The 21935-nt window shown below is 43.1% G+C and overlaps 1 long non-coding RNA gene across 1 annotated transcript in view; it reads left to right on the top strand.

The window, feature by feature from the left end:
- Window positions 1-21935, top strand: part of LOC309549533 — a 190141-nt gene that overhangs the window by 62756 nt on the left and 105450 nt on the right. The window contains exon 2 of the long non-coding RNA XR_014225024.1: window positions 2888-2934. This is a non-coding gene — a long non-coding RNA (uncharacterized lncRNA). The remainder of the gene's footprint in view (window positions 1-2887; window positions 2935-21935) is intronic.

The raw sequence follows: 21935 nt of genomic DNA, 5'->3' as shown, positions 1-21935 counted from the left end.
GTTGATCCTGCACCACAAATGGACACAATATTTTGTGGAATTTGATATGCTCAAGCTGCAAATTGATGATGATCTGTTTTATATGCTGCAGTGAATTTGTCCTTTGGTAATATGGCAGGCATGTTGGTGGCCCAATGGGGACTGAAGGTAAGCCTGCCATCATATAGTCCTTGGGTGCGCAAATCTTATGTGAAAAGACTGCACTCTGTACTAGCAGATCTTAAAATACAGTGGTCCATTGAGTTGAATGTATGGTAGAAGATGAAATGTTTACTGTCCACTGTCTATAATGGGAAGTGTTGTATAAGTCTGGGTCCTACGTTGGAGTGTTGGGTTTTTAACTACATTATCACAAAAGAATATCATACAACAGAACTTTCTCTGTAGGAAGTCAACGTTTGACGTAACACGTATGTCCATCAGCATCACATCGCGGCCACGAGTTATATTAACACTGGAACAGCCTGCACTGCTTAAGTGCCTGAGTTGTGAGTTGCTTACTTTTTAATAAATACAGTTTGATTTTAATATAGAAAGCACTAGATGTTGTTGCTTTGTATTTTTCTAACATATGGGGCATATTGTGGATTGAGATTGATTGCTTGAGGAGCCTGCTCAAGAATATACAAAGTTCCACCAGACTGCTATTATCCTCAAAGGGAAACTGCTGTTTCTAACCCGCTGGTGAAACGGGTCGGAATTTGAGGTGAGGCTTTAATGCACGGGTGACGGAGAAGCACTAAGCACGTTTTTTTTTTTTTATATGCACTGCAGTGAAGTTCACTGTGGATTCGGCATACATTTATGGACATTTTTGTATTGTAATGTTTTGCACTGTTTTTTTGCTGCACCATTTTATTGATTGATTCTACAGCACTGTTCCATTGCATATTAAACCTATATTTATGGACTTTTTTGTATTTTTATATTTTGCACTCTCAATTGTTTTCTGGTGTAGCACTGTTCAATTGTTTGTATATATATGTAGTGGAAAACATGGTATTGGTGTCAGCAGCCAGATGTGTTTAGTTATATAAGGCCCCTTTCACACTAGTGCGACTTGTCCCGTGATTTTGGACCGCAAAATCGCATGACAAGTCGTTTTCCATTATTTTCAATGAGCCCCATTCATATCAGTGCGACTTGACGTCGCACCGACTTCAAAGTAGTCCCTGCACTACTTTGGCACGATTTTGAGGCCAAAGACATTCAAGTCCAGTCAAAATCGCGGTAAATCGCGCGACTTTGAAGTCGCACAAGTGTGAAAGGGGCCTAATCATTTTTTTCTCTCCACTGTTTTTTACATGTTGCTCACTTTGAGTATCTTTTTAATAAAAAGGTTTGCGCTGAGAATGCATCCAACCTGACCATACGTCTTTCAACTTATCTTGCTGGTCTTTAACCGTGTGAACCAACCATTCAGATAACGTCATTGTGTCAACCTCCCTTTTCCAGTCTAGCAGAGTAGGATATGTGGATTGTTTCCAAAATCTGGTAATTTAAGGATTTGCCTGCTTTCAATAGATGAGGAGTTACACTTTTTTTTTTTTTTTTTTATAAGGTTTGGGGAGGGAACCCCATGGAAAAGAAATTGTAAAGGTGGAGAACTCTTTAGGTCTGGGAGTTGGCTGTTTGATCCATGAGGTGATAGCCTCCCAGAATGGTTTAATCTTAGGACAAGACCACCACAGATGGAGGAATGTGCTTGGACTATAACAGCCCTCCAACAGCAGGCATCTACCATCGGATACATATGTGCTAGTCGGACCTGGTGAGGAATCCAAGCCAATTTTTAATGGGTTCTGGGACTCTGTGTTGGGCCCACTATGCTCCAGACCTCAGACGAGATCTGGAAGACAGTCAGTTATCGGTTTTGACACTTCTAGTCAGATTTCAGTTAATTTTCCTTGCCCCCAAAGGGAGATATGGGTGTTGATCTCAAAAGATAATGAATTAAAACCAGAACACTGGAGTAAGAATATACCATTTCTGCAGAACTCATGTTTCATTATTCTGAATTTGAGTGGCCTTATAGGAAAATCCCAGATTTCTTTTACTTAAAAGTATGAATGGCAAAAGGATTACTAATTTACAGATGCCAGGAAGGAAGCACTTTTAAAACAAAATGTTAATGAAAAATCTTTTAGTTTAAATGTTTGAATTTAGGTACATCACATCATATTTGTAATAATGACCGCCTAGATATGTTTGAAGATCTTTGTTGTGCAGTTACATTGATTAGCCTTGGAGAACCAAAGAACAGTTTAAAAAAAAAAAAATAATAATTCCCAATTGTAAGTCCAAAGAAACAAACCCCAGTGTTTGTCTGGCAACACTAATGGCTGCTGTATATTGAACAAAAAGGTTTTGATTGTTGGACTGCTTTCTGAAGAACGCTCAGCTACGTAACAGTTTTTTTTAAATGCCAATGAGAACACATTATTGTGAGCTGGTTGTATTGTTACATCATTCTTAGATTTTATTTTTCTACTCTATGTATTTTCGTTTAGCCCCATTGTATGAAATAAGTGCTGTTGGTTCTCTAATTCCATTTGCATGTTTACCTACTGTTCTACACTGTATGAAAGCAAAAAAAAAAAAACCTTTTTTTTTTTCTTTTTTTTTAAGCTTCTTGAATTTACTTTCCTGATTAAACATCTTGAGTAATTATTTGGTAGTGCTGGAATCAAATAGTAATTGATCCTAGCACCTGTCAAATCCCAGATCTTCAAACCTGCTGTTTAGTGACATCATTGGTTGTGTATGTCTGGAGAAGCTGCTTACAACAGAGCTAAAATTGTATTCCTTTTATTTGGTAAAATGTTAAACATTCAGTCCCTGGAAAAAAAAACATTCAGTACTCACTGTAATTTATTTTACTTTGCAGAGATCTGTTTTCAGTTTGGCATGAAAGAGTGTTTCTGCTGATCAGAGGTAAAAACCATATTAAATCTACTGTGTGTCAGTGTTCTGTGAAAATAAAACATGTGAACTTACAAGTCGGTGAATGCCAAGTTCAGTCAGGTTGAGCGATTGGGTTTTGTTACGTTTTTTTGTCCTCTACAAGTGTTTTTTTGTATAATTGTTTTGCAATGGTTCCTTTTTTTTTTTCTGTGTACAGTTTTCATGTTGGTTCAAAGATGTGGAGAATGCTTGCTTTAGCAGTATCCAAAATGTTTGTGAAGGACTGGCCATACATTATACAACTTTCATCAATTTCCTTTAGATTTACCTTCAACTATGTAGTGCCAAGGGCCTGCCTGATTTGCATACAAATGAAAAAGAGTTTAGGTTTAATCTCATCGTATGGTTTTTGGTAAATCTTAACGGAAAATTGTATAATTTTTGCCCAGCCTAAGATTATCTGGGAAGGCTGGACACTAAGGGCTTATGCACACTGCATCGCGAAGAAGCTGCTCCTACATCGCAAAAATATGTGCAAAAAAAAAAGTGTGAAAAAGCACAAATGGATTGAAAAATTAGCTGAGGGGAAGGTTTGTGAAAAAAAAAAATGGTTATGCTTAAAAATATACAATAAAAATGAGTGAAAGAGCACCAAAAAAAGCACAAGCTTCTAGGCAGAGAAATAAAAGCTCCAATCAATGCCTGTAAAAGCAGCTTTTTTTTTTTTTTTTTTTTTAAGCTCTACAGTGTGCATGAGCCCTAAGGCTTCTGGTTCTGTCCCAAGCAAGAATTTCCCAGGGACAAAATTAGTAGTAAATTCTCACTAGTTTCTTATGGCACACCCTTGCAGGATTTGTTAGCACCGTGGGAGGGTCACAAAATCCACTTTTGCGGTTTCTCCCACACTTATTGTTTTACAGTTTGGGGCAATAGAGGCAGTGTGAGGAGGGCTGTTTCTTCTTAAAGCGTATTTAAACCTGAAACCATAAATTAATAATATATTGGCTTAACAGTCCTTGGAAGTAGTAGCTGCATTTGTTTTCTTTTGGCATTTTTTTCCCCTTTTTGTCTTTTTTTTCCCCCCCTTTTTTTTGGCATTTTCCCCCCCTTTTTTTGGCATTTCCCCCCCCCCCCCTTTTCTGGCATTTTTCCCCCCTTTTCTGGCATTTTTCCCCCCTTTTCTGGCATTTTTCCCCCCTTTTCTGGCATTTTTCCCCCCTTTTCTGGCATTTTTTCCCCCCTTTTCTGGCATTTTTTCCCCCCTTTTCTGGCATTTTTTCCCCCCTTTTCTGGCATTTTTTTCCCCCCTTTTCTGGCATTTTTTTTCCCCCTTTTCTGGCATTTTTTCCCCCCCCTTTTTCACTTGTTTCACAGTGTTCTGACGGTAACGCACTGCCTGTCTATGCTCACTCCTCCACTCTATAGTAGAGCAATGTAGCCACCCTTGGACAAAGCATTGTCACCCTGTGGGGAGGTTAGTGTTAGATGGACTTAATTACATAATTGACTAACAAATTAAAGCCCAACGTCAGCTAACGCCTTTTATAATGAAATGCTAATCAAAATACATTTTTTAAAAAGTAACAGGCAATCTTTTTTTTTTTTTTTCCTTTTTTTTAATACAGAAGAGACCATATTACCTTGCTGCTCAAATGTGCGCAGCTCATTGTACAATTTGCAGTCAAAGATAGACTCGAAAGAACCATCCAAAGATGTATGTTGGTTGAGAGCTCCTGGACATCTCATTGTTGGAGTGATGGGGAGTATAGTTCTGCTTTAAGCAGTTACAAGGGGTATTTTTCATTTTGGGATAAAGGATTTAACTAAATGTGGTAAATCAGGGCTTGACAAATCCAAGGCGCCGGGTTGCCGATGAGACTAGAAATTGCGTCCTTCTTCTAGAATTGTTTCTTTTGGAGAAACGGTTTTGCCATATTTTTCCAAATGTTTCTTTAAATTGGTTTCATAATTAGTGTACTCACGATGGGTTTTAAGGTGGTTTAACTGTGTATATATTTTTCACTTCCTCGTCTAGTTTATTAAGTTGTATTCGACACTCCCCCCTGTAATAATTTCATCAGGCTCTTAGAACATTTATTAAGTTCATTCTCCCATTCCTTTTTCAAAGTAGGGGATATTTGATCTAGAATTGGGAAAATTTGTATCCTAAGACCCATTGTATTGATGTTCTCTTTGATATATTTATCAAAGAAGTTAACTTGTAAATGTAGTGATGTCTTCTCCAAATTTTTTGTTAAATTAGAAAATAGACAGAAAAGATCTGTTTCAGCCTGCTCTTTCTGATGATAGTCCTGTTGGATATGAGGGCATCCAAACCATCCCCCAAAAGGTCTCCCATGTTGAGAAAAAATAACCACCCCAAAGATTATTTGCTAAGAAGGAAGGACACTCATCCAGAAAACCATGGGGGAAAAAAAAGGGTGACCTTCCTGTAATTCCAATATTCTCCCTTGTTGGTTTACCAATTAGGTCCACCAATATATCATGGGAGAATTATTAACACTTTAGTCTATAAGTACAGATATTATGAAAAAGAAAAAAGGGAAAAAACAGGGCTCACCGTGCTCACAGTGGGCACTGCGTTTTGATCAAAAGAGAAGCCAGGTTAGTATTTGGGGGGCCTGGGGAAACTGATACTGGAAGGTTTTTTTACCCTAATACATGGAATGTTTTAAGGTTAAAAAAAAAAAAAAAAAAAAAACCTTATGCCTTTAGAACCACTTTAACATATTTCAGCTTACCAGTCCTTAGATATGGTGTCCACATTTTGGTTTTCTTGTTTGTTTTTCCCACCATTTTTACCAGTACCAAAATGTCGCCGTAGTGCAGAAACTTAAGCAGCCATATATATTCATCTCTCTTTTTTTTTTTTTTTTTTTTTCATTCAATCATTGGGTTGAATAAAGAAAAAAAATCTGATTCCTCATCGACAAGTTTGAATCCTCCTGCTGTGTTGTTGTGTTCTGACAGCAGGGAGCATTCCTCCATCATCAGAATAGACTGATCAGTGCATCTGGCTTTACTCATTGTACAGTACCTATGGAGGAGCAGCGGAACACCTCCCTCTCTCCTAATCTCTATAATAGAGGGAAGATGTTCTGCAGTTCAGAGCTATCTTCTACTGCTGTTAACACTGCACAGTGCAAAGCAGCTTGCAAGCTCAGTGGATATCTGATGTCTGGAACAAAATGTGTAGCAAAACAACTTCTAAAGGTTTAAAGACCAAAAGGGGGGAAAAGTGTGTATTTTTAATCCCTATTGATGTAGTAAAATTGTCAGTGAACCTAACCACATCCCGCCCAGCCTATAGCAGAATGATGGCCCGCGGGGAATCAGTTATCCTGACTGGGTGTCGTATGATGTCCACCAGGATAAGTCGCTGGCACGTGCCCCTGAGGATGTGCAGTGCGGCGATCTGTAGTGTGGTGTGTCGCTTTGGCACACCACATCTCTGATCTCACTAAAGATCCTAGGACGTGGGCTCTTTACCATGTAATGAGCTGTGTCCAATCACAGCTGGTCACATCGCAATCAGTGCTATTTATCGTCTTATCAGCTTTTCCTCTATTCATGCTAACAGATCAAGATCAAGAGTGCCCACCAGGAAGGCCTGTCATTTCTGCATATTAGTGCTTCATTAGTGCCCGTCAGTGAAGGAGAATACTTATTTACAATTTTATAACAAAAAATGGAGGAATCCTTTTTTTTTTTTTCAAAATTTTCAGTTTTATTTGTTTAGCAAAAAATAAACCCAGTGGTGATCAAATACCACCAAAAGAAAGCTCTATTTGTAGGAAAAAATTGATAAGTTTCATATGGGTACAGCGTTGCACGACCACGCCATTGTCATTCAAAATGCAACAGAGCTGAAAGTTGGCCTGGGAAGGAATGGGGGTGAAAGTGCCCTGTATTGAAGTGGTTAAAAAAGAAGTATAGGGTCTGCGGTTATTGCTCATTTATACTTGAGTGGATGCAGCACCGGTCCCTGGTGCCTCTACATTGATAGCTCCCTGAGCAGAGAGCTGCTGACTGTCAGCAGTTCTCTGCTCTGCCCTGCCCTCTCCTCGCTCATTGGAGTGCTGAGCTGTGGAGGGGCGGGGAGCGGCCGGCTCAGGCTCTCAGCGCTCACTGAGAGGCTGAACTGGGTGTCGGTCCAGGCACCTGGACTTCTGTGACATTTTGCACTCCTGTAACACATTTTCAGCAGAGAGCGGGCTGAAGTCCGCTCTCTGCTGAAAATGTGTTACAGGAGTGCAAAACGAACTGCACTCATGTGATCCATAGATGTACAGTCATACAAGCTTTAAGGAGCCACAACTGAGCATCTTTACAAAGTACATACTGGAAAGAACAATTAGGGAACCTTTTTGTAAACCAAAACACTTGTCATCCCCTTGTTGACAGTGGCTTTGTTCCCAAGACATCATTGTTCACTTCTTTTGTGATCATGTCTACATTAGAGCCATAATTTCCTACTAGAGTTTTGAAAGCGACACTTGTAAGGCATGTGTCAAAGCAATTTACATCTAAAGCATTTAAAAGAAACATTTAGTTGCTTGGATGCTATGTATAAACTGACTGTACAGGAAGTATTGAATTGGGTTATAGAAACAATTCCTGGCACGCTAGAGATCTGTTTACAGCCCTCACAAGTACTTGGAACTAATTTCCTTACAGTTGTATATCAGAACTTTTTTTGTATATTTTTACATATAGCACATGCAGAAGTGGGTCGATATGGGAACAAATCCCCATATGGGATTTATTTACAAAAACTGCTTTGTGAAATATTTGATGCAGCTCTGCATAGAAACCAATCAGATTCCAGGTTTTGTCAAAGCTTAATTGAACAAGCTGAAGTTTAAACTGGTTACTATGCACAGCTGCACCCCATTTGGAGTGGCCCAGTTTTAGTAAAACTCCCCCATAGTATGCACAGTACTAAGATGGGGAATAGATCCTAATTATGCTCAGGATCAAAGATTTTTTTTTTTTTTCTCTCCTTGTAAATTGGATATTGCATATTGAAATTTTACATTTACGATTTGCAGCTGGCACATTTACAGCTGCTTTTGTTTCGCTTTTTTTTTTTTTTTTTTTCCCCCCACCAAGTTGACTTAGTACTACGCTGAGCCTAAGGCCCCATGCAAACGTGCGTCAAAGCTAGTTCTGACGCTGGAAAAAGCAGCTGTAAAAACGTGCTTTCAGTTTTTTCCATTTGCATTATTGCACGTTTTGCCACGTCGCTTTTAGCAGCGTTTTTATCTGCCTCCATTCAAAATCAATGGTTCCCTATGGGAGCCTATTGATTTGAATGGAAGTCGCACCGCAAGTCTGATCAGGATGATCCGACTTGCAGGGCGACTTGCGCTGTCAGAATCTTGAGGGGGAACTCCACGCCAAAATGGGAAAAAACGGGCGTGGGGGCCCCCCCCCCCCCCCCCAGGTTCCAAACCAGGCCCTTCGGGTCTGGTATGGAATTTGAGGGTAGCCTCACGCCGAAAAAAACGGCGTGGGGTCCCCCCCCCAAATCCATACCAGACCCTTATCCGAGCATGCAGCCCGGCAGGCCAGGAAATGGGAGGGGACGAGCGAGCGGCCCCACCCACTCTGGACCACACCAGGCCACATGCCCTCAACATGGGGGGTGTTGGTGCTTTGGGGCAGGGGGGGCTCTGCACATTCACCCCATAAAAGGCAGTGCATGTGAATAACGACAGACGTTTTGGAAAGTTTATTTAAAATCTTCATCCGGTCTTCTCTGCTCCGGTCTTCTCCACTCTGCTCTTCTGATCTTCTCCTCTCCGCTCTTTTGCTGTCCAATCTTCTGCTCTTTTGCTGTCCAATCTTCTGCTCTTTTGCTCTTGGCTCTTCTTCTTCCTCCGGTCCTCCTCCGACGATGTCCCCAGTGATTATGCCGGTCTCTGCAGCTTAATATATAGTCATTAGGGGCGTGGCCGCCTGATGACATAATCGGGAGACCCCGCCCCCTTATGCCACATATGACGTCATCTGTGGCATAAGGGGGCGGGGCCTCCCGGTGAAGTCATCGAGAGGCCACACCCCCTAATGGCTATATATTAAGATGCAGAGACCGGCATAATCACCGGAGACATCGTCGGAGGAGGACTGGAGGAAGCAGAAGAGCTAAGAGCAAAAGAGCAGAAGATTGGACAGCAGAAGAGCGGAGAGGAGAAGATCAGAAGAGCAGAGTGGAGAAGACAGGATGAAGATTTTTAATAAACTTTTTCAAAACGTCTCCTGTCGTTATTTACATACACTGCCTTTTATGGGGTGAATGGGTAGGGGTACAATGTACCCCTACCCATTCACATAGGGAGGGGGTCCAGGATCTGGGGGGCCCCCCTTGTTTAAGGGGGCTTTCAGATTCCGATGAGCCCCCTGCCCGCAGACCCCCACAACCACCGGCCAGGGTTGTGGGGATGAGGCCCTTGTCCTCATCAACATGGGGGCAAGGTGCTTTGGGGTGGGGGGGTGCAGAGCCCCCCTGCCCCAAAGCACCAACACCCCCTCATGTTGAGGGCATGTGGCCTGGTGTAGTCCAGGGGGGGGGATGGGGCCGCTCGCTCGTCCCCTCCCCTTTCCTGGCCTGCCGGGCTGCATGCTCGGATAAGGGTCTGGTATGGATTTTGGGGGGGACCCCACGCCGTTTTTTCGGCGTGGGGCTCCCCTCAAATTCCATACCAGACCCGAAGGCCCTGGTTTGGAACCTGGGGGAGACCCCCACGCCGTTTTTCTCCCATTTTGGCGTGGAGTTCCCCCTCAAGATTGTCACAGCGCAAGTCGCCCCACAAGTCGGATCATCCTGATCCGACTTGCGGTGCGACTTCCATTCAAATCAATAGGGAACCATTGATTTTTGAATGGAAGAAAAAAAACGCATAACGTGGCTTAACGCACGTTAAGCCACGTTATAGCAACGTTATTCAGCCTTTAGCAGCGTCAGACGTTTTTACAGCTGTAACGCTGGTCCTCAGAACGCGCAGGCCGTGGGTTCTTGTTGCAGATTAAAAACGCCTAGGCCACTTACAGCTCAAAAACGTCTGTGTGTGCATGAGGCCATAGAATAACATGGAGGTGCGTTTTTAGGCTGCAAAAAGAAAACGCCTGACGCTACTTACAGCGGCGTTAAAAACGCCCTGTGTGCATGGGGCCTTATTGTGTAGTATGATACCCTGCTTTTTGGGTCTGTTGACAGCACAGCTAAATCAGTTAGGGAACACATCTCTACCCTGTATGCTTACATCTCAAGATGTCAAATGTGGCACGGGGGGGGGGGGGGTGTTTACGGAAGCAGATAAGCGGAGCTTCCACTTTGGGTGGAACTCTGCTTTAAGAGACATTGTTATAAACAGTGCAGTTGCAACGTTTATTTCTCATTCATTTAGGCACGTAGGATTTAAAAAGAAATGAGTTATATTGCTGCCTACAGAAGGTTTTGGGCACTGGTAAATATTAAACACTGGCCAGCCTGGTGTAATCCTCCCACTCCTAGCATGCCTCCGTTTTTGCTGGTGTCTTAAGAGGGTCGATGTCTTCCTATTGAAAAAAAATTAAACCATTTTACTTGCTTCCCCCCCAAGACTCTATTTGCACGCTGCTTGAGCTAGTTTATTTGTGTAGCTGTGTAGATTAGCATATCCTTATCCTCAAGGATTGCTTTGGTTTCTGCTCCCCAACCCCACTGGATTGGACCATTTAACGGGCTTGCGTGAAATGTGATCTTCGTGTACTGGGCTTTGACCCAGTCTCTGAAGTATTTTTATCGGTAGGCCACACTTAGCTCAACTTCGGGAGCTACTTTTATTTTATTTATTAGAACCATTGGGTGCTGCTCACCTGCTCAACGCACTCCTGTTCCTGCCGATCAGCGTAAGGTAGCATCTTACTGCTTCTTTTATCACTAGAGTCACTAATGCCTCGTTTCCACTGAGCAGAACGGTTCGGGTTGCTACAGTTTGGAAGGGCTATAATGGTCCGGCCTATTCAGGTGAGTGTTTCCACTGCAAGCCTGGACTATTATCTGGACTGAGCTTTTCGTTTGACGTGAGCATTGACGTTTTCCTGTCCGCCAATCAGTGGAAGGTATCGTATGACGCCAGTAGCTCCGCCCTAACCGTACCGTACCATTTCCTATGGCCCTACATCTGGAGGAGGACCAGGAATGGTACAGTTTGGTTCGGTTGTATGGGCCACTTTCATAATGGAAACACTCAAAATAGCGTACCGATCCGCTCAGTGAAAACGAGGCAATAGTTTCACCCTGGGTTAGTCCTTGCTGCAGCCTACAGTGACCTGGTCTTTTCTGGCCATTTGAACCTCAACTGCTTGGTGAGTGCTAGAGGTATTACCTTGTATTAATGCTATGTTGTCCCTGCATAAGGTGAAAAACCAACACCTTCCACTACAGAAACAGTAGCTGACCTGCCTGCAGCTTTAAAGTAGTTGTAAAGACAAGTTTTTTTATCTTAATGCATTCTATGCATTAAGATAAAAAAAACCTTCTATGTTAAGCAGCCTCCTCAGCACCCCCTAATACTTACCTGAGCCCCATCCCAATTTAGTGATGTTGCGTGAGAGTCTCGGCTGTCCAGGATTCTATCCTCTTTGGCTGAGACGGCAATGGGCACCATTGGCTCCCGCTGCTGTCAAAGTCAGTGAATCAATAAGGGGAGAGAGAGGGTGGGGCCGAACAGTGACTCCATGTCTGAATGGTAACACAGAGCAGTGGCTCAGCTTGGGTGCCCCCATAGCAAGCCGCTTGCTGTGGTGCCACTTGGCAGGAGTTGAGGGGCCAGGAGTGCCAGCAAAGGGATACCAGAAGAACAGGATCTTGGATGCTATGTGCAAAACCACTGCACAGAGCAGCAAAGTATAACCTGTTTATTTTTAAACAAAAAAAATACTTTAACCTGACCATAGAAGGATTGAAATTTGTCTGGTTCAGAAGAGACCATCAAGATTTCAAACCACGTGTGGCCATTCCTGTTCAACTTCTGTTGTAGAGGAATGTTGGAAAATTTTCCTTGATCAGAGGCTACAACTGCCAATCAATGTATAGTCAGCAGAGAGTCCTATCAGAATAAAATGTCCTAGTGGGGAGGATTCCTCCACCCACCTCGCCTGTGTGGATGGAGGAATCAGTTTTTTTTTTTTTTTCCCCGCCCACTGACTTATCAAAAAAAGAGTAATAATCTCTGACCAGCTTTAGCAGCCTCTGAACCTTTGGCTGTGGACACTCTATCTGAAAAAAAGCCTTGCAGGATCAGATTGTCCCTGAGGAATTTCAGGCAGCAGCCATAGCTCCCAGGCTTAGAGCTTTTACTGATGAGGTGCATGCCAACTTGAAGATGGAGGAGCAGTCTGTGGCTTCTACCGGTGCTGATACCAATCTAAGGTCCTTGAAGCGGAAGTTCCACTTGTTTTGTACACCTAAATGTTTTGCAATCCAATACCTCAAGGAGGCCCTTATTTAATAATAATAAAAATAAAGTTTTAGAAAGTGTGCTTTTCCCGCTAGTAATCTGGCAGTGCCATCTTAATAAAACACTGAAGATTCCTGTAGAAGATGTGCCAGTATTTAAAGATTCCATAGATAAATCTTTGGAGACTCTCAACACAGCTGCTTTGCAACCTTCCATGTCTGTGGTGATAGTCTGTGAAACATTAGGGGAATTGACACATGGCAAAGGATCCGCTTTACTCCACACCAATCATCTATTTGTAGAGCGTTCGAGCTTGTGCTGAAATCCTGTACTACTGCATAGATCGGTTAGTCATTTTGTGTCCCATTTCCCAAATGAGTCTCCTATTTTCAACATCTGAGCAATTCTTTTTTGTTAAATTGTCTGTTTGTGGAACAGACGTGTAAAAAGCGTTTACTGAAGGGCAAACTTTGACCTAATGTGTAAAATGTTTGTGTGGTGGAGGATTTGGTTAAGGAATTGAGCAGCGGGGAACTTGTGGAAGGTAAAGACATCTCACTATGCCTGTTGTCCAGCAAACATCTCCACCTCAGAACTGGCTTAACTGGCCCAAGTATGGGATTGCTATAATTTTACATTGTGTGGTTTGTGGGGGATTTCTGTTTATGATCACCCTGTGCGCTGTATATGTACGTTTTCATTGTTACTCTTGACATTCTGTAAAATATTATTTTTGTTCTAGTTTGCTAGAAAATGTGCTTTTAAAGCATGTCATTTTTTTCCCTTTAAAATAACAAAACATGATATACTTACCTGCTGTGTGCAATAGAATTGCACAGAGAAACCCCGATCCTCCTCTTCTTGGGTCCCCCACTAATGCTCCTGGATCCTCCACTACTTGGTGTACCACCGTAAGAAGCCATTTTCTTTCATGGCACACCTGCCCCCCAACCCCTTATCACAGGATTTCACTGACAGCAAGGGGAAGCCAATGGCTCCCGCTGCTCTCAGCAAACTCTGTGAGAGTGGGGGAAAAAAGATGGGCACAGTGCTGGATTAAAATAGGGCTCAGGTAAGTATGTGGGGGGGGGTGTGTAAGAGGGTGGTATATGCACAAAAAACATTTTTCACCTTAATGCAGAAAACGCATTAAGGTAAAACATATTTAAGCTTTACAACCATTTTAAATTGCACAAGTCTCATATTTAGGTACCTTTACCTGTATCTGTTTTTATTCAGATTTTCTATGGAATACCTCGATTTACTTCTGTATGAATGGGTGTATGTATATATACACTTTGTGCACTGGTCCAAATTATTTGGTGGAGGTGGGATTATGGTGCTGGGTTGTTTTTCAGGGGTTGGGCTTGGTCCCTTGGTTCCAGTGAAGGGAACTCTTAAGGCGTCAGCTTACCAAGACATTTTGGACAATTGAATGGTTCCAAATTTGTGGGAACAGTTTGGGGGATGGCCCCTTCCTGTTCCAACATGACTGCACACCAGTGCACAAAGCAGGATACATAAGGACATGGATGAGCGAGTTTGGGGGTGGGGAAACTTGGCTGGACTGCAGAGTCCTAAACTCAACCCGATAGAGCACCTTTGGGAAGAATTTGAATGGAAACTGCAAGCCAGGCCTTCACGTCCAACATCAGTGCCCAACCTCCCATTTGATTCTGGAAGAATGGTTAAACATTCCCATGGACACACTCCTAAACCTTGTGGACAGCCTTCCCAGAAGAGTGGAAGCTGTTACAGCTGCAAAGGGACCCTACGGACTAAGACTGGGATGCCTTTAAAGTTCATGTGCGTGTTAAGGCAGGCATCCTAATACTTTTGACAATAGTGTATGTATGTGTGTGTGTGTGTATATATATATATATATATATATATATATATATATATATATATATATATATATATATATATATATATATATATATATATATATATATAATGCGCCAATTCCTGTTTTTCCCTTAATCCTTAATTTTTTTCATTAAGGTTTGAATCATCTGTGTGTATGTGTATATATGCGCACATATATTTATATTTTCCATTGTGTACTAGAGCCACACAATATATCCTTGTGCCTGCTGTGAAATGAACTGATCAGGGGTTTTAAGGGAAATCTATTTATTCACTTTACAGTGCTGAGTAATTTTTTTGTTTCACAATGCCTGCGAGAGGTGTATAAACTTCGTGTCAATATTTTTTTTCCTGTGAATGTTGCATCCTTTTTTATTCCTTTAATTGTCAGTTGCCGAGGACAAAGTAAATCCACATCCTTGTAGCTTATGAAGAGAGGGCACTTAAAATGCATAACATGTATCACAGAAAGCAGTGTTCCTATAGCAACCATCCAGTAGGTCACAAGCATCTCTGCGTTCGTGATTGGCTATTAATGCTAGTATTATGAAACAAAAAAGATCAAATGTGACTGCTGCAAATAAGCAACAAGGCATGCTTGTACAGGGCATTGTTTTGCTTGGTGTAGAGTGGTCTTTTGAGTGATGTGATATTCTAGGGTTTAATGTTTTAGTGCTGCTACAACTCATTGTAGTGCATAAGAAACTAGGATTTTCCTCCCAAGCATTTTAAAATTTAGAATTGCGGCCACCATTATTTTACCTTCCTGCAGTGCTTCAGTGACCTAAAATCTTTTTGTTGCTTTCTGCCTCTGTTGGTTTCAAAGATATGACCCCACCAGGCACCCAGTGATATTCCTGCCACACAGAGTTATCCAGAACATATGTTATGCCCATGTCACATCTGCATTCCTGTTGGTGGTGGAAACTTTCCAGACACAGGATTGCTAAATGTGTGCAGGGCAGACAATCCTCTACTTTGGTGCTCCCCCACTGGATAGATCAGTGAGGCATTACACATTTGCTGCCAAAAAGCTTCATAATGTACATTACCAGTGAGAGAGTAACATTTCTGTCACCCAGCCAGCGATGGAGCAACACTTGCAAAAGCAGGTGAATGTTTCAATTCCAGTATGTGTACTTCAGAGTGATTTAGTTGCTAATGAGCTCTTGGATCACATGTTTATCATGAGTCTTGGGGGTGGCACTGTGGAGATAGAGCAGCTCTAACGCCCAGAGATGGAGCAAAGTTTGAACGGTTCCCTGATAAACCAGCCCAAATAAAAAATGGCACTAGCGGTGCACCGAAAGCAAAAATTCAGGATGCACTTGACTAAAAACCTAAATGAACAGTTAAAAAAAATATATATATATTTATAAAATATATTTATATATTGTATTCGACTTTAATATCATGGATTTGAATGAATATGAATTTCTTTAAAATAAAATACAGTAATGTAAAATAACTTTTATTGAAAGTAACCAAGTAAGTATTTTAATGCTTTGGGATTCTAAATATGAGGCTCGGGTCTTTGTTTTAGTTCATCATGCGATACAATCCGGAAACTTGAGCTCTCTCAACCAGAGACTTTAAGTTATGATGCTAAGTTGAACTCAAAAGCTCTGCTACTCTTGTTTTCTGCCTTTGTTGGGATTTTTCTCCTGATTTGTCATATATAATGTAGCCATCTCATTGTTTACATAATTTGTCTGATTGAATTTGCAAATAAAATCTCTTGTAAAAGAAAGTAATACAATTATTTATACACACACACACACACACACACACACACACACACACACACACACACACACACACACACACACACACACACACACACACACACACACACACACACACACACACACACACACACACACACACACACACACACACACACACACACACACACACACACACACACACACACACACACACACACACACACACACACACACACACACACACACACACACACACACACACACACACACACACACACACACACACACACACACACACACACACACACACACACACACACACACACACACACACACACACACACACACACACACTGATAAAAAAAAAAACTGTTTTATGTAGACTTATTTTAACTTGTATTATTGTGTAATACTGTAGTAATAAATAGAACTGCCCATCAGAATAGCAAAAGGCCTCTAATCTGTTTCATGTAAATGTACACTATAATGCCAAAAGTATTGGGACGCTTGCCTTTATATATACACACACACACACACACACACGAACTTTAATGGCATCCTAGTCTTAGTCTGTAGGGTTTAATATTGAGTTGGCTCACCCTTTGCAGCTATAACGGCTTTAACTCTTCTGGGAAGGCTGTCCACAAGGTTTAGGAGTGTGTCTATGGAAATGTATGACTATTCTTCCAGAAGCACATTTGTGAGGTCAGGCACTGATGTTAGATGAGAAGGCCTGGCTTGCAGTCTCCGCTCTAATTCATCTCAAAGATGTGTGCAGGCCAGTCAAGTTCCCGCACCCCAAACTCGCTCATCCATGTTTTTATGGACCTTGTTAAAATATTTCCACACTGCAGACATGATCAACCTATCCTGGTAGCGCAGTGATCTAAGATTAACAGAGTGAAATCTGAGTGAAAAAAAAAAATTAAGCAATTTTAAACTAAACCCCAGCTAGGAGTTAAAGGGGAAAGTGACTAACGTTAAAAAAAAAAAAAAAATGTACTTTTATATTTACTCATAAAGTACCTCCAGTGCTGACCTCGGCAGTCCTTTTAACTGAGTAAGGATCTGGTGGGCAGAAGTCCCGGTGGCATCATGCAAAATAAGCTAGGCTATTGAGGGCAGACACTGGAGTAGAGTAATGGCCTCGGAGACAGTGGTGTCCGCAGAAGGTGCGTTATACGGCATGGCACTAGCACCATCCATCATTGCCTGAACTCTTGACCAGTTTCCCAGTCCTGGCTGCTGAAAAACATTCCCACAGCATGATGCTGCCACCGCCATGTTTACTGTGGGGATAGGCTTCCAGGGGGGCTTAATATCAAACCCCCAGATCCATCCGATAGTGAGGATGATTCCTCTATGGTCGCAGCAGCGAATTAAAAAGCGCTGGTAGATGCACTTATAACTGCAATGTGTGAGACTTAAAAAATGGAGGATGCGGCTGATGTAGCCACGGGCGTGGCTGTCGTTTGGTACGCATAAGTCACCTTGCATTCCAAAGGGGTTTCCTTATGTGCCTTATTTTGACAGGTTTTCCTATAAGGAATGGGAACAACCAAAATTACCCTACATGTTTTGCTTTACGTTACCCCTTTTAAGAAGTCCCTTTTAAAAAAGTGGGCTAGTCCACCAGTGGTGGACCTTCCTGTTTCCAGGTTGAACAAAGCTACCATGATTACAGTTGAGGAATCCCCGTCCTTTAAGGACCCGGCTGACAGGAAAGCGGAGGCTGTGGCACACAGCATGTTTACTATGGCTGGTTCCCTAACTGAATGGGCCAAGCTTTTGCGCCTCAGTCTGGGGAGTGAGCATATCCCCGCTGCGTATGTTGATTTTAGTGGACCAGTTGGTCCATGGGCTGCCGTTTTTATTTGTGATGCAGCTTTGGATACAGCTCCTGTGCTGTCCAAACTTTTTTTCAGCGGTGGTGGTTAGGTGCGTGCTGTGGCTTAATTGGTCCACAGACCAAGCCTTTAAAAAAGCTCTCATTGATCTCCTCTTTTAATCACTTTGTTTGGGGCTACCCTGGATGAGATCATTAAGGGTAACAATGGGGGGGGGGGGGGAAGAAGAGTATGATACTGTCATAGTCTAGGAGAGGGAAAGAGCCTCATTGCAGACAGGGGCCCTCCTTCTCAGCACATAGAAAGTTCTTTTCTTTTGTGCTTCTGGGACAGAGAATAAGGGAAATGGATCTTTCAAATCTTCCCCGGGAGGTTCCAAGCATCCTTGGTCTGGTAAGCCTAGAGCTAGCTTCTCCCTGGACCCACAGACAAGACCCCTTCAGCATGAAGGTCTGCCCTCACTCATTATTGGGTTGGGGGGACATCTTCACTTGTTTCCTTCATGAACGTCAAGGGGATCCACAAAATTATTCTTTTGGGGGTACCCAGAAAGGGGGACAAAGCTTGTCCTTTTTAGGTCCTGAGTCTCCTTGTGCGGATTTAATTGCTGCAAAGGTTCAGGTGATGTCTGAACTACCTAAGGTCAGGTCCCCCCAATCCCTGTCCAGGGAATTGATTTACCTAGGCCTGATTCTAATTCTGACCAGGGTGGTCCTTCTTCTGGACAAACGTCAGGAACCACAGGCCGTGATTCATTGGCTGCTGTCACACAGATAGTTCTCTTAACCATTTTGCATATAGGTTCTGAATCTGGTGGTATCCACCTTCAAGACAGTTCTCTGTGCACAGTCCACATGCAGCTCCTTTAGCAGATTCTGCTCCACAGGAGGATACCGAGGTTCGAGGCGAGATCACAAGCAAACCTCCAAGGGTCACGGTAAGGCCAGTATCCTCCTCGGCTCAGGCCTCTTCCGCAATTCCTGTGATGCATCAAGGGCGAGGATATTCCAGTCAGTCTGGTGGCCATAAACATCCCTTGGGGACTTCCTCTCACAGAATACCATTTATCCCAAGGGCTTATCTACCGCTACCATCCTGCTTTACAGTCGCTGGTTTTAATGGCTTAGCTATTGAAAGCCAGGTACTGAGAGATAGAGATCTGTCTGAATCTGTGATCCTTACTATGGTGAAGGCGAGGAAATAATCTTCCAGCAAGATATACCATCGTTCGTGGAAGGCGTACTTTTCTTGGCGTGAGTCGATTGGCGCTCATCCTTGATCCTTTTCTGTGGCTTGGATCTTAACCTTTCTTCAACAGGGTGTTGATCAGAAGTTGGCCTTGAGCACCATCTAGGGTCAGGTTTCTGCCCTGGCAATCTTCTTTCAGCGACAACTAGCCATGCACTCTTTAGTTCGTACCTTCATTCAGGGGGGTCGATATGTGGTTCCATCTGTACGGTCTCTCTTACTGCCATGGGATTTACATTTAGTACTTTCGCTTTTCCCGCAACCTCCATTTGAGAATATTTGGGAGATTTCCTTGCCTACATTTTCCCAAAAGGTGACATTCTTGGTGGCTATTACCTCGGCCTGCAGGGTATCTGAATTGGTGGCATTATCCTGTCACAGTCTCTATTTAGTGGTCCATAGGGATAAAGTGCCCTGTCCATCATTCCTGCCCAATTTCTCTGACTTCCATTTGAATGAGGACATTGCGCTGCCTTCCTTGTGTCCCAAGCTTACTCATCCCAAGGAATTTGCTTTGCATACCTTGGATGTGGTGCATGCGATTCCGGTGTATCTGGCAGCTACTGAGTCTTTTCATGGGTCAGACTCGCTTTTTGTGGTTACGGACGGGCCAAGAAAAGGGCTGGCCGCTTCTTCGGGTACCATCTCCAGATGGATCAGACAGATGGTGACTCAGGCCTATTCCATTAAAGGTCAGGTTTCACCTTTCCTTATCATGGCACGTTCTACTCGGGCGCTGAGTGCTTCTTGGGCCTTCCGTCATCGGGCATCAATAGCGCAAGTTTGCAAGGCGGCCATTTGGTTGTCGGTACATACCTTCACAAAATTCTATAAGGTAGATACTTTGGCATCTGCGGATGCTTCTTTTGGCTGCAAAGTTTATCAGGCTGTTTAAGATGGACTGTTCCCTCTTGAGGGGTGTTTTTCTTTAAACTTTTTTGTCAGATGGTGCTCCTGTGACCCAGTTAAGGCTCGGGTGTCCTGGTTAAGGGCTCTTATGTTTGTCCTTGGGCTATTTCCCCGCCCCTCATTTTCTTTTTGGCGCTGCTTTTGGGCGTCCCAACTAGTTATGATTTCTGGAGCGCCGTGTCCGTCGATGAACAAAATGATTTTTTTACTGGAGTACATCAACCCTCTATGGTGTTCTGATACTTCTAATACTGCTTTCTACTAAACTGATTACCTAGAGCAGAGAGGGGGGTTCTATACCAAGCTGAGGACGGCCCATGGGTGTAGCCAGGTGTTTGTTCTGCCTAGTCCTACTCCTGGAGGAGGCAATATAACCCAGTAGTTACGATTTATGGAGCGATGTGTCCTTTGAAGAACTCAGAGAAATTAATTTTACGTTAAGTACAAAAATCCAATTTTTTATTTTTTTTTTTCAGTTATTCAGAAAAAGGAGAGCAAATCTTGCAAGGAGGACACTTGTTCATGTGACAACTGTTTGAGAAGGGTATTTCCCTCACATCGGAAATTTCCTTATTTACTGTTAAGTCTACAGAAGGCAAAGAGGAGCAATATCCCTAATGAGACAGATTAAAAAAAAAAAAAAAAGTGATTCTAACCATGGTTTTTAGCGTTAGATATACTGTTCTATTTTTCCACTAGCATCTAAATAGATTTTCTTGTGCTCTGTAAAATATTGCTGTACTGTTTGTTTTTACAGCCCTTCATGGATGTCATTTAAAATTGTGAAATTTAAATTTGAGAGATTATGGAATATCGTATTTCTCTATCGTTCATCGACAGACGCAGCTCGTTATCCTCATGACTCGTAGGGTTATGCTCCTCCTAAGAATAGGCACTAGGCAGGAAAGAAACGTAACCACGCTCTTTGGGGTCTGTCCCTGCTGGCATAACCCCTTAGACTCTCATCATCAACAGTTTTGTTCTGCCTAGTGTTAGGAATAGGACCTAGCTCCCTGCTGGGACTTCGGACTTAGCTGTACCAGGGAAAGTTTGTGTTTTTTAACTAGTTCCTGAGGATCAAGATCCAGAGGAACTACAAGCAACAGCCGGCTGCGGTTTCGCACTGGCTAATCTAGAGCCTTAAGGTCCCCCAGCCTGGCCAGCGAGCGTGAGCAGGTTATAGTCCAGAATTGGGCCTCGCCACGACAGTGCCCCGTTGGATGGGGACGAGCCTGCGAGTGGACACTCGTTGGGACGCATCCATCGTCCTGGAACGCCCTGAGTCGCAGCTTCCCCTTGGCTGACAGCAACCTCATCCTGGGTGGGAGGGGATCTGTTTCGGAGTGGCACCCACCTGGTACCCTGGTATGGTAAGTAAAATTGCCCTCCAAACACACTTGGCGGTCGCAGGTTAGGCATGGACCCCCTCCCTGGAATGGTCAGACCTTAAGGGCTCTCTCGGTTCCCTGGCTCCCCAGAGGACTAATCTGGTGTACCCCTTGGCATTCCTCTACCCCTAGCAGGTTTTACCTTGGGGGGGTAGTAATGTGGCTGTTACGGTGCTTATTTGAGGGGGGTGGGGTCCCCGGCTAGTGACTATTTAGATGCTTCTTGTTCTGGGACCCCTTTGGGGGGTCCTGGAGACCACATAGCACACCGTGGGGGCCGCCATTTTGCTGTGGTTCATGATCTGTGTTCCGATTAGTTTGCATGGGCAGCCATTTTCTATACTTCCCCATTGAGAATGTGAGATTTTCTTGAGATCCGTGGGATGGACATGCATGCGGCATGGCTTATAATAGAGGCAGGGCTTCTTCCTCTTCCTGTGCAGACAGTGTTGGTATCAATTTTACACTGATCAGGCTGGATGCTTATCTGTGGTCTGGTAACGTTCCTCGGTTTCCCTCTGGGTTTTTTCCTCTTCTGCTCTATTACATAATCGGGGATTGTGAATCGGCAGTAAT

This window comes from Pelophylax lessonae (assembly GCF_965119305.1).
Source record: "Pelophylax lessonae genome assembly, chromosome: 3".
In the NCBI taxonomy this organism is placed as follows: domain Eukaryota; kingdom Metazoa; phylum Chordata; class Amphibia; order Anura; family Ranidae; genus Pelophylax; species Pelophylax lessonae.
This window is presented reverse-complemented; position numbering and strand designations above follow the sequence as displayed.